Source organism: Squalius cephalus (genome assembly GCF_949319135.1).
Source record: "Squalius cephalus genome assembly, chromosome: 22".
In the NCBI taxonomy this organism is placed as follows: Eukaryota; Metazoa; Chordata; class Actinopteri; order Cypriniformes; family Leuciscidae; genus Squalius; species Squalius cephalus.
The window spans coordinates 12,006,697-12,018,790 of NC_137143.1; the positions used below are offsets into that span (position 1 = coordinate 12,006,697).

The 12,094-nt window shown below is 35.4% G+C and overlaps 1 protein-coding gene and 2 long non-coding RNA genes across 4 annotated transcripts in view; 2 read left to right on the forward strand and 1 right to left on the reverse strand.

The window, feature by feature from the left end:
* LOC307150354 (calcium/calmodulin-dependent protein kinase type IV) overlaps positions 1–12,094 on the reverse strand; it is a 265,657-nt gene that overhangs the window by 127,466 nt on the left and 126,097 nt on the right. The window lies entirely within an intron of this gene.
* On the forward strand, positions 2,347–2,867 carry LOC307150369. 2 transcript variants are annotated; one of them, XR_013819706.1, is made up of 3 exons: positions 2,347–2,439; positions 2,540–2,602; positions 2,684–2,867. It is a non-coding gene; the product is annotated as an uncharacterized lncRNA (long non-coding RNA). The 2 variants fall into 2 exon arrangements; XR_013819707.1 differs by having other exon boundaries at positions 2,536–2,602; positions 2,684–2,866.
* LOC307150371 lies at positions 5,277–8,581 on the forward strand. The gene is made up of 3 exons (XR_013819708.1): positions 5,277–5,375; positions 5,592–5,715; positions 8,202–8,581. It is a non-coding gene; the product is annotated as an uncharacterized lncRNA (long non-coding RNA).

Genomic DNA, 12,094 nt, shown 5'->3' on the forward strand with positions numbered 1-12,094 from the left:
TCAAAAATATCTTACATACAAGTGTTATACATCATTCGATCCTGTTCAGTGTCTATTATTTTTGTGTCTACTCACACTAAAAACAAAGTGTTGTGCTTTTTGCCAAATAAAGAAAAATAAATATGATGTGAGTTCTGCCTTCTCTCTGTCAGTGAAGTCCAATCTGAAACGCGTCCGAAAATGAACTGTAACTCAGCGAATACTCAGTCAAACAGGCATACAGTCACACAGGCATGAAGCTTTAATTATCTTCTTTTAAATTAACAAATATATAAAAAACAAATATACTCCGTTTATATAATCTGTATGAAAAGAGCGATGTCAGCCGTTCTCATCTCAGCTCATTGTAGCTCATTAAATTTTAATATGACCCCGCCCACAGAGAGCGCGTGCTATTCAAACGCAAATGATCTAAGGCAATCCATGCAAACGTGTCAACACCCATATCAACTGGATAAAACACACCGCGAGTTTAATCAGACTCGTGCACTTTATGTCGTCTTGCTTCGATGTGTGGAATAATCCTTAGGAATAATTTAGTTTCACATCGAGGAACAACGGATCCAGCTATTCAGAGGACTGTGAATAGTATGTTTTTTATTCTTAAGAGCTTTGTTCTAATCGCGATATGCAATAGTGCCGGTAAATTGCAAAAGAATGCAGTGTGAATGAATGAAGGGCACAGATGTTTACTACAGCTGTAAACAACAGCGCACACTTGCACTTACATTAGTAAACATGTTATTTTTACATTAACACATTTACTAGTTTAGCTTTTACCAAACTATATTGCTATACAGAGATGAGTAAAAATTGACTGAAATAAGTTGAAATAAAATGTCTTTGTATAAGCAACGTATTAAACTGCAAATTAACATTATATGCAAATATTTCTGCTCATATGTTAAATAAATAGTATGTGAAGTTTTGTTAAAAATAAAGTAGGTATATTGAATTATCAACTAAGATGTTATTATAGTGTTTGTTCCAATATTCAAACTAATGAATCCTTAACTTTGAAATATGTATGATAAAATCGATGTATACTTTTTAAAAAGAAAGATTACACTTGAAATATAGTTAAAATTGTAATTGTTGTTGATTTATATGTGAAAACTGTTTAATACAATAGCAAAACATATATATTTACAAGGTAGATTTAAGCAACATCTTAATAGGTCAATATAAACCTTCTCATTAAATTATTTATTATAGTTTTTTATTAGTGACACATTTGGGGAGAGGATATATTCCAAAACATTCTGAAAATACAGTATGAGAATTAACTGCATAGTTACTAGAAATGTTTACCAGGGATATTATGCAATTTGATGCACACAAAATAAGTCCTCACATTCTTTACTTGTGGTACCCTCTCAGTGATACACCTTATCACTTATCATTATGCGGCTCATTATGCGGGTCATTGTCTTCTCAGCTGTGAATCACGCCCACACGCATATTGCCTTTCCAAACAAAACGTGTCTTACAAAGTTTAAATCAATGTATTGTTTTATGTGAATGATTAGGCAGGATGATTTTCAGATCATTTTGAAGAAAAAACTAAGCGACAACACCCATTATTCAAAAGTCTTGTGGACACATATTTAGTATGTGTTTTGTGGCCCTATTTCAGAAACTTTATTTTTTTGTTTTTTCAATAACCATGCATAAACATTATTCTCTCAAAAATACAAACATGTACACACATGTCGCTCACATATTATGGTAGCCGTGTTTGTGCTAAATAGAATGTAATTACACCTTTGCCATTAATATGTTTATAAGCAACTGAAAAAAGCACAAATGTCAGGGCATGTCAAAACATCTCAAGGACCCCAAAAACACCTCAGACCCCAGAGGGTTAAGCGCAACGGTGCAACTGGGTCTTAAGTTCTGGAAAAGAGGCAGTTAAATGTTTCTGTCGCAATATCGAGTTCTTCTACACTGTAACGGATTTCTGTAATTTGAACAGTATTTTACTGTAATATGTACAGTACGATACTGTAAAATATGTATACAGTATGTTACTGTAAACAGCAAAGGATTATGGGAAAATACAGGGTCACTACTGTATTTCTTCCCTACTGTAAATCAATTTACAGTAGTGAACTTGCCCGCGAAAAACTGACCAATGGCAAGAGAGATTTCTTTTCAAGTGTTTTTTTGAGGGGTGAAGTGGCAGGTAATGCACGGACAAAAGATCATGTAACTCACCAAAAAGATTAGAATATTATTTCTATTTTATGTAAAACAAACATTTTCAAATGTTTTTACTTATGTTAACAGCAAACTAACATGACTTATCGTTTTGTTTTCGTCTGAATGGTTTTAGTGCCTTTTTTTCTCTGACTGTCCGTCAGAATGGTTTTGGTGCCTTATTACTGCCTTTTTTCCTGACTGTCGGCCGGGTCGCTGTCACGGTGATAATATTAACTGGTGAGTAAGTTAAGTTCACCTATATAAGCCGAAATATTCTTTAGTTAAAACGATAAACAATAATGTTTGTGTGTTCCTCTGCCTCTTTAACGCAAGTTAGCTCATCAGGCGGGCGGAGTCGTCGGTTAACCGAACTAACAGCGAACTAACGTGAAATACTGAGGTAAAGTGAGATAGACGAAACCCTTGTTTAAGTGCGGTTTTTAAACAATATTTTCACGTATATGCTTTGATTTATTTTCAGGTTTGTGATCTGGATAATGCCATCTGCAATCTGCAACGATGGAGTGTGTTGGAGCCTTTTCATTGCCGTCATTATTAATAATAGTGATAACATCAACTGGTAAGTAACGTTATGGTTAACTTCACCTAAATTAGCCGAAGTAAACTTATTAAACAGAGAAGCATAATAACTTTGGTATGTTCTGTCTCCTCTTTCACAACTTTTTGGCAGATGTACAATGTAAATACTGCGTAAAAGTAAAACTAAGTTAAAGGGACAGTACACCTTAACCCTCTGGGCTTCTTCGTATAATAGTCACACTTAGCTTCCTCCCGCCCGAAAACGGGCGAAGCCTTAAAACTTTACTTTACTTTTTCCCAGGATAACCAATCAAATATATTTTTGTTCTATAATGTTTTCTGATTATTATTTAGAATTTTTAGAATTTTTTATGATACTTTGCATTAATTATATAATTTTTATGAGCTATTTTTTCCATTAGAATTAATATATATATTTTTATTTTATTTATTTTATTTTATTTTTCAATAAATGCAACATTTCACATCAAAATAGAGTGCAGGCCTAAAAAAAAAAAAAATTTCAACTGAGAAGAGCGCCATCTAGTGGCTTCAAAATGTATTAATTTGTGTCATGTCCTATAACCGCCTATAGGCGGCCTATAGCTTTTTTATTTATTTATTTTATTTATTCCCATTCGGAAAGAATGTTTTTTATTACTAAGCAACCACTGAATGGAACAACACAAATTATATATCATTTTAAAGCTTAGGATCAGCTTTTTAATGCATATAATTACATTTATTAACTCCTAACGAGTGCTGAGTAATCCCTCTAAAACCAAGTGTACCGCCGGCAGGCGCCACCTAGCTGCGAAAATATTCTTTACCATATTTTAAAAAAATCTTGCCTTGATTAACACAAAGTTGATGTCATTTGAAAGCTTAGAGTCTGAACTTTACAGTGAATGTATCCACTTTGAAAAACTCTTAAGTATTGCTGAGTTATTTGCTGATAAATAGAATTTCCTTTTTTTCATAATCTATAAAATAATGTACTGCAATGTGTCAAAAACATCATACAGCTCATGAAACATTCTCAGATAATTGAAAATGGCACTTCATTTTTTACAGCATATTATTACAATTAAAATGAGCCCAAAATTAACATAATCTATTGCTTTTATGACAAGATATTCTTCATGGAGAAAATATTGCCCATGAGGGGGTGTCAAAGACTGTACAAAAAGGCTATCTCTTTTCCAAATGCTGTAACTTTTGATTTTCCTCCTACCTTATTTCCTTCCTGAGTTATTCCATGACAAATAAGAAAGATATGCAAAATCATAATAAAAATTATATATATATATATATTGTCTTTTATCCGCTGTTTCTTGGCAGGACAATGTCCAAATGTAATGTAATTTATATTTTCAAAAAATTTAAAAAGAGTTCTTTCAAACGATACCTACCTTTTGACTCTCCTTGCTATAGTTTTGGAGTTATTATGATTATATAATTTTTATATAGTTTGGGGCAAAATTGGCTGTTTCAGTCTTACCAGTTCATTTCTCTCTGTGTGTGTGTGTGTGTTTGTGTGTGTGGGTGTGTGTGTGTGGGGGGGAGGGTGTCTTATTTGCACTCTTGATGTTCTAGAGTGTCACCCCTTCATTGCTGTACACTTTTTTTCAGCACAGTGGCTGATCTGTAGCTTGTACCACCAAAAGTTTCTCTGAGTTTTCCTATTTTTTCGTATTTCCCATTCATTTCCTATGTCGCCCGTTTTCGGGCGGGAGGAAGCTAAGTGTGACTTTTTTTTTTACGACCCTTTAACATATCAGAATCATCTCCTTGATTTGTTTGTGTGTTCATATAGGTAATAAAACAAAAGTCACCAAGTTTCACCCCCATCCGATGAAGCAAAAAAATTAAACAATTCGAAATGTTCAAGTTTTCGCCCGTTTTCGGGCGAAATTAAACAGAAAATTATGTCATCATTTACTCGCCCACAAGGCGTTCTAAACCTGCATGAAGTTCTTTAGTCTGAACATAAAATAAGATATTTTGAAGAATGTTGGTAAATAGTTGCTGGTTCCCATGGACTTCTATAATAGAAAAAATACTTTGGATGTCAATGGGGACCAGTAACTCTTTGGTTGCTCATGTTCTTTAAAATATCTTATTTTGTATACAGCCCATTAAATAAAAAATAGAAGTTATGAACAAGTTGAGGGTGAGTAAATGGTGACAATTTACAATTTTGAGTAAACTAACCCTTTATCCAACACCATTAGTTAATTTCATCTTTTGTTTCATTTTCAAGTTTGTGGTCTGAATTATGTCGTCTGCAATGTCGGAGGTGTATTTTGGAGTCTTTTTTTGTGATTGCCTTCATAACGGTGATAACATCTAGAGGTGAGTAAGATGACATCAACTAAATTAGCTGAAGTATGCGTTAGTTAAGCAGGCAAACATAATATAACTGCCGATGAAACCAACGGAAGGGGAGAAACCAGTGGTTTACCAGGCAGCAGAGTTAAAGTGCTTTTAAACAATCATTCCTGTTTCTGTTCTTTATTTTGAATTTGCATCAGCCATTCCCTCCGGACCGTACATCACTGCTGACGCTCTCCACTAATACACAGAACGGGTTGACGTTGGAAGAGGAGGAGGAGGAGGAGGAGGAGGAAAGGGTTAGCAATATACCATAATCAAAATAGCAAAGTTTTGCTAACTAATATTTTTAATGTTGTTTAATTGATTAAAAACTATAAACACCATACAACATCATATCTTACCTCATCTTCACCCCACATGTTATTGTTGTTAGTAATAAGTTCTGTTATTGTATTTTAGTTTTTTCTGTAAACTATAACACTAAAAGTCTGCTGTGACTTTGTCTGTTTCAGGAGAGTCTGTTCTCTAAGCAAAAACATGGATGCTGACAATGAAGGGCAGAATCATCATCCAGTTAGAACAGCTAACAGACGACTCTTCAGCATTAGCTGTCTATTTTGTCGAATGCAGAATTAGGTAAACCAAAATATATATATATATATTTTTACATTACATTACATTACATTTACATGCATGCATTTGGAAGACACTTTTATCCAAAGCAACTTACATTGTATTTAAGTTTAATTTAAGTTATCCATTCCCTGGAAATCTAAGCTACAGGAATCTATTGAAAAAGAATGAAGCTTTAATGATTTTAATGTAATGGATTATGAGGTAATACCATCCCTGTAGGTTAGGGGTGGGAATTGGCAAAAATTTGATGATTCGATAGTATTGCGATATTTGGGCCACAATTCAATATTATTGCGATTCTTAACATATTGCGATACAGCAAGTATTGCGATTCGATTCTGCGATATATTGCGATTCATGTCCCCCATATTATTCAAAGACATTACAAAAAATGAGGAAAATAAGACTGCTCAACTCACTTCAAATGTCACATTAAATCTGTGAACATCTTCTGCACATTTACTGAAGTGCAACTTAGGAGGGTAGTGCAAAAACTTTGTCCTTGAACATTCAGGGCTGCGTTTCCCAAAAGCATCGTAAGCCTAAGTTGATCGTAAAAACGATCGTACGACTGATCTTAATATTACGGTCTGTTTCCCAAAAGCATCGTAGCTTAAGTAGCACTTGAAAATCTTCGTAGATCTACGAGTGCTCTGGAGTAATCGTACATCCGCAAGTGCATCGTAAGAAGACAGATTTATGAGGACACCTGCAGGACAACCGGCAGATTATACCTTTAACTTTATTCAAATGTATGTGATTATAATATAAGGTTTTGATTGTACTTTATTGTACACTTTATTACTCTTTTTTGTTGTTGGTTAAATTAATGTATAAATTAAATAATTAAAAAGGTCAGAAAAAAATAGAAATAATTTAATCTAATAATTTTAATCAAAATTAAATGAATGAATAAATAAATATATAAAAGAAATCCTTTAAATCTGTTAAAAATTACATATTTGTTTCGCTCTATCTCCTCTAAAAGGACATTAATTTCATCTTTTTGAAAGGTATCTTTTCGTGTTCAGCAATTGTGTCAGTGCCTCCGCCTGTAGGTGCTTTATATATATACTTGTCTTGATTGCTAATCCACAACAGATGACAATTATTAGGTTAAACGTTCAGAATACGATTCCATATAAGGTTATATTTCAGCACTTCGCGAATGGACAGCGACTCTTAAGTAGCACGTAGAGCGCGTTCTCGCGCGTTCATGTTAAGTGCATTTTTGGGAAACCCTCGTGGAATTGCTGCGAGTGTTCGTAACTTTGCACGTAGAAAGCGCTCTTAAGAGCTAAGATACATCGTTATCGGGAAACCCGGCCCTGGACACAGGACCTTATTACAGAACGTAATTATATGAACCACCGCATTAGCACCAAAAACATGGAGATTTTATTTTAGAGAATAATTACACAACCTATTCGATATTCTATAATTCTATAATTAAATAAACTAATCGAATATTTAAAAATCGTGACTCATCCCTGCATGTAATCTCTTATTTTCCCCCCAAAATCTTCACGTCTCGATTTAAACGTTAAAAGCTTGGTTCGCTTTTAATTAGGCCTATTATATTCACATTCTTTACTGTGGTAAAGTAGAAAAACGTTGTAGGACAGATAGCCTACATTTTTACTTGCACGTCAGATTCATTTCAACACAGTTTGTGCTTGTTATTAGACATGTAAGGCGCGTCATGTTTATTTGTAATGCGCATTTCACACGCGCGGGTGATTTTTAGTTTCGCTCTCACTGCCAGCGCAATTTCAAACATAGCTTAAATGTCTTGCCCTTGTGGAAGATTAAATTCACTTTTCATACCTTTTACAACAAGTAGAAAACGTGAAGATATCAGAAAATAGATCGATGGTCTCTTTCCTCCTCGTGTCCCACATACCTCTCAAAGCGCAGAGCGGTATGGCTTCATGTGGAATCACGCGTCTTTGTGTGGAAGTATTAAACGAAAGTTTTATTTTTATTTTTATTTTTTATTTTTTTATTAAATTTCTATTATTTAAGTTTCTAATATTTACTGATATTTATTTCAATGCTTTACAGGCTTTGTGTTGCTTCTTTGACGGAATTGCTCAAAAGACTTTTTTGCTCGAATAAACACCACATTTTTTTATTTCAATTTTCAAAACAACCCCCCAACCACCGCAGGTAGTTGGTCCATTACCACCGCAGTGGTAAAAAACTGCCACTGTCACAGCCCTATAACCTGAAAGTAAAACAGATCATTTTATTATTAAATATTGCAATACTTTGCGCTACTGTATCAATATAAATGCGTGTGCAAAATATCGCGATACTGAACAGAATTGATTTTTTCCCGCACCACTACTGTAGGTGGATTCAGAATCAGATGTAGTGCTTTTATTAATGTCAAAGTACATGCAGCATCAAGTTTGAGAGTTAGGGAAAATTCTGCCAACACCGGTCTGAAAAAATAATATATTTTTCCCTGCTTGTGCTTGCAGGTTCATTCTGAGAATCAACCCTGATGGCACCAAACACCAAAGGCACAGATCAGATGGAAATCTGGAAAGGTCCAAAGAAAAGCATCAGCCTGAAACCCTCAGTGTTTCTCATCAGAGAGCTTGTCAACTTTGACTGGCAAAATTACTGAAATGTAACAACACAAACTGACTTTGACTGTATTTTATTGTTTTAAGGCCTGTTTTGCTTTTCAGTGTGTGTATGTTTTTGCCATGCTACAGATACAAATGGTCCCCAGGAGATTAATTCTATGGACTTTGGAGATGTTGCCTTTTTTTTCTTCAGCTAGTGGATCCTAAAGGTCAAGATTTGTAATTTGTACTTCTAAAACAAAATGTTCAACGATTAAAAAGAATATTATAAGGACAAATGTTTGTGAGTTATTGTGATTTTTTGGGGGGTGGGGTAAACATACATTTAAAAAAAAAAAATTAAAATAAAGAAAATTGAAAAAAATAAAAAACTCAATACTAATACTGTAAATGAAAATACGGTAATAATACTGTAAATGCAAGTACAGTAAATGATACAGTATACAGTACTGTAAGTGAAAATACAGTCATAATACTGTAAACATTTTACAGTAAATTACTGGCATCCAGCTGCCAGTAAGTAACTGTAAAATTTACAGCAACCTCTTTACAGTGTAAGCTATCTGGGATGCTGAGATGATGAAACTGATCAGGAATATTATTAATTAAAGCTGCAAGCAGCATTTATCGGGGTTCAAGCTATTAAGGCCTTTAAGGGTTTTTAAGCACAAAAGCATCAAAAGTTATCAGGTTTTATTTAGCAAGCATGTAACCACTGACATAATAGATGGAAAAGACCATTTACAGCCAATACAGGCAATGTACCATAGGAAATATATGGTTTTAAAGCTTTTTAACAGTTATAGCGCCACCTATAGTCCGATCTCCATAAAATTTGGCATGCTTGTTAATGATGTTATGTCACATATGCTCACCAATTTTTGTGAGGTTCTGAGTTTTCATTTAGGATTTATAGGCTTTTTAGTGTATTTTGCTACGCCCATTTTATAAATGACCCTATTACAGCCATCCAAATGCAAAAGTTCAACTTTTTTTTGATAGTTTTTGATCTAGAGAGTCCAGAGAATTGTCCTAGACTGGTCTGGTTCCAATCGTGCGAAAAACCTAGGACTAGTTCGCAAAAGTAGGTTTTTAACATGTTTGCGAATATTTAATGAACGGTTTGATTGACAGCAATGGTCCTTGAGGCAAAGTTGTTCAGGATGAGGAGATCTATCAAATGATATGCATATTGTGTGGATATTTGTAACACCACGTGATTACAGAGCTGTAAAACTCGTTAGCGCCAACTAGTGGCCGATTTCTTTCAAAATTCTTACAGACCTCTATGGCCTTGAGTCGAACATGCCCATCGAGTTTCGTTCCGATCGGCCTCCGTTAACCTTGTCTAATAGGTGCTCAAACTTCATTGGCCGATGGCGGCCATGTTTTTCGAGATACGCCAATGTCCTCATACACATACATGGCACCTTGGACCAAGACACTGCATGCCAATTTTCAAGTCAATCGGACTAATGGTCAGGTGGTTATAGCCTGTTTTATGTTTTTTTCATGTTATAGCGCCACCATGTGGCCAATTGCCGCGGTTTTTTACTGTGACCTCAGATTGACCTCTTACACATGTGTACCAAGATTGGTGAAGATACCTCATTTATTTCTGGAGTTATAGCCATTTTAGTAAAATAGGCCCCTCCCACAACGTACGTTTTGGCGCCCCTTACCGTCCGTGAGTCGAAATTTCAACTTTTTTTCGATAGTTTTTGATAAACAGACTCTAGAGAACATTTCTGCACTGGTTTGGTTCCGATCGGGCGAAAAACCTAGGACTAGTTCGCAAAAGTATGTTTTTGACAAAATTCAAAATGGCGGAAAATCTATCATGGCGGAAATGAAATCGGAGATATACGTTTTGTTCGTCAGGCGTCCAGCTTTCCAATGATATAACACACTTGAGTCTACGTCATACGGTCTAGTAGTTATGAGCAGTTTCGCGCTTTTGGTTGCTATAGCGCCACCTATGGGCCAATCGGGGTCATACTTTGATAGGTTCTCCCCAAATTGAGGACTACCATTTGGCCAAGTTTCAAGGTTCCAGCTCTTACGGTTTGGTCTGCACGATGCGTTTTAGGGGAAAATAATAATAATAATAATAATAATTAAAGCTGCAAGCAGCATTTATCGGGGTTCAAGCATTTAAGGCCTTTAAGGCATTTAAGCATTCAAGACATTAAGATTTATTTAGAAAGCTTTTAACCACTGAAATAATAGATTGAAAAGTCCATTTACAGCCAATACAGGCAATTTACCATTGCTTTTTAACAGTTATAGCGCCAACTATCATCCGATCTACATACAATTTTGCATGCTTATTTAGAATGTTATGGCACATATGCTCACCAATTTTCGTGATGTTCTGAGTTTTTGTTTAGGATTTATAGGCTTTTGTTTGCATTTTGCCACGCCCATTTTCTTTATGACCCAATTATACCCATGCGAAAAATGCAAAAGTTCAACTTTTTTTGATAATTATTGATCTAAAGAGTCCAGAGAATTGTCCTAGACTCGTTTGGTTCCGATCGGGCAAAAAACCAGGGACTAGTTCGCAAAAGTAGGTTTTTAACATATTCGTGAATAATTAATAAACTGTTTGATTGACAGCAATGGTTCTAGAGGCAAAGTTGTTCAGCATGAGCAGGTCTATCAAATGATATGCATTTTGTGATGATAAGTGTAACACCACGTGATTACAGAGCCATAAAACTTGTTAGCGCCAACTAGTGGCCGATTTCTTTCAAAATTGTTACAGACCTCTAGGGCCATGAGTCGAACATGCCCACCGAGTTTTGTTCCGATCGGCCTCCGTTAACCTTGTCTAATAGGTGCTCAAACTTCATTGGCCGATGGCGGCCATGTTTTTTTAGATACACCAATGTCCTCATAGATATACATGACAGCTTGGACCAAGACACTGCATACCAATTTTCAAGTCAATCGGACTAACGGTCAGGTGGTTACAGCCTGATTTATGTTTTTTTCATGTTATAGCGCCACCATGTGGCCAATCGCCGCAATCTTTTTACTATGACCTCAGATTGACCTCTTACACAGGTGTACCGAGTTTGGTGAATATACCTCATTTACTTCTGGAGTTATAGCCATTTTAGTAAAATAGGCTCCGCCTTCTTCAAACATTTTGGCGCCCCTTAGCGACCGTCAATCGAAATTTCAACTTTTTTTCGATAATTATTGATATTCTGACTCAAGAGAACATTTCTGCACTGGTTTGGTTCCGATCGGACACAAAACCAGGGACTAGTTCGCAAAAGTAGGTTTTGGACATAATTCAAAATGGCGGAAAATTTGCATACCGGAAATGAAATCCTTGAGGCCTTTTTTGTTCGGCTTGACCCAAGGATTCCAATGATATAAGACACTTGAGTCTGTGACAAACGGTTAATGAGATTTAAGCAAAAATATGATTTTTTTTTGTTTTTTGCACTGTAGCGCCACCTATGGGCCAATCGGGGTCATATTTTGATAACCTCTCCTCGATTTTTGTACTACCATCTGGCAAAGTTTCAAGTCTCTAGCACTTACGGTTTGGGCTGCACGATGCGTTTTACGGCAGAAGAAAAATAATAATAATAAAAATCAGTACAATTACAATAGGGTTTCAGCACTTCGTGCTTGAACCCCTAATAATAATAAAAATCAGTACAATTACAATAGGGTTTCAGCACTTCGTGCTTGAACCCCTAATAAAGAAATCTTTTGTGGCAGAAGTGATAGGTCTAACATATTTGTAACATGGAGTCAGCTTT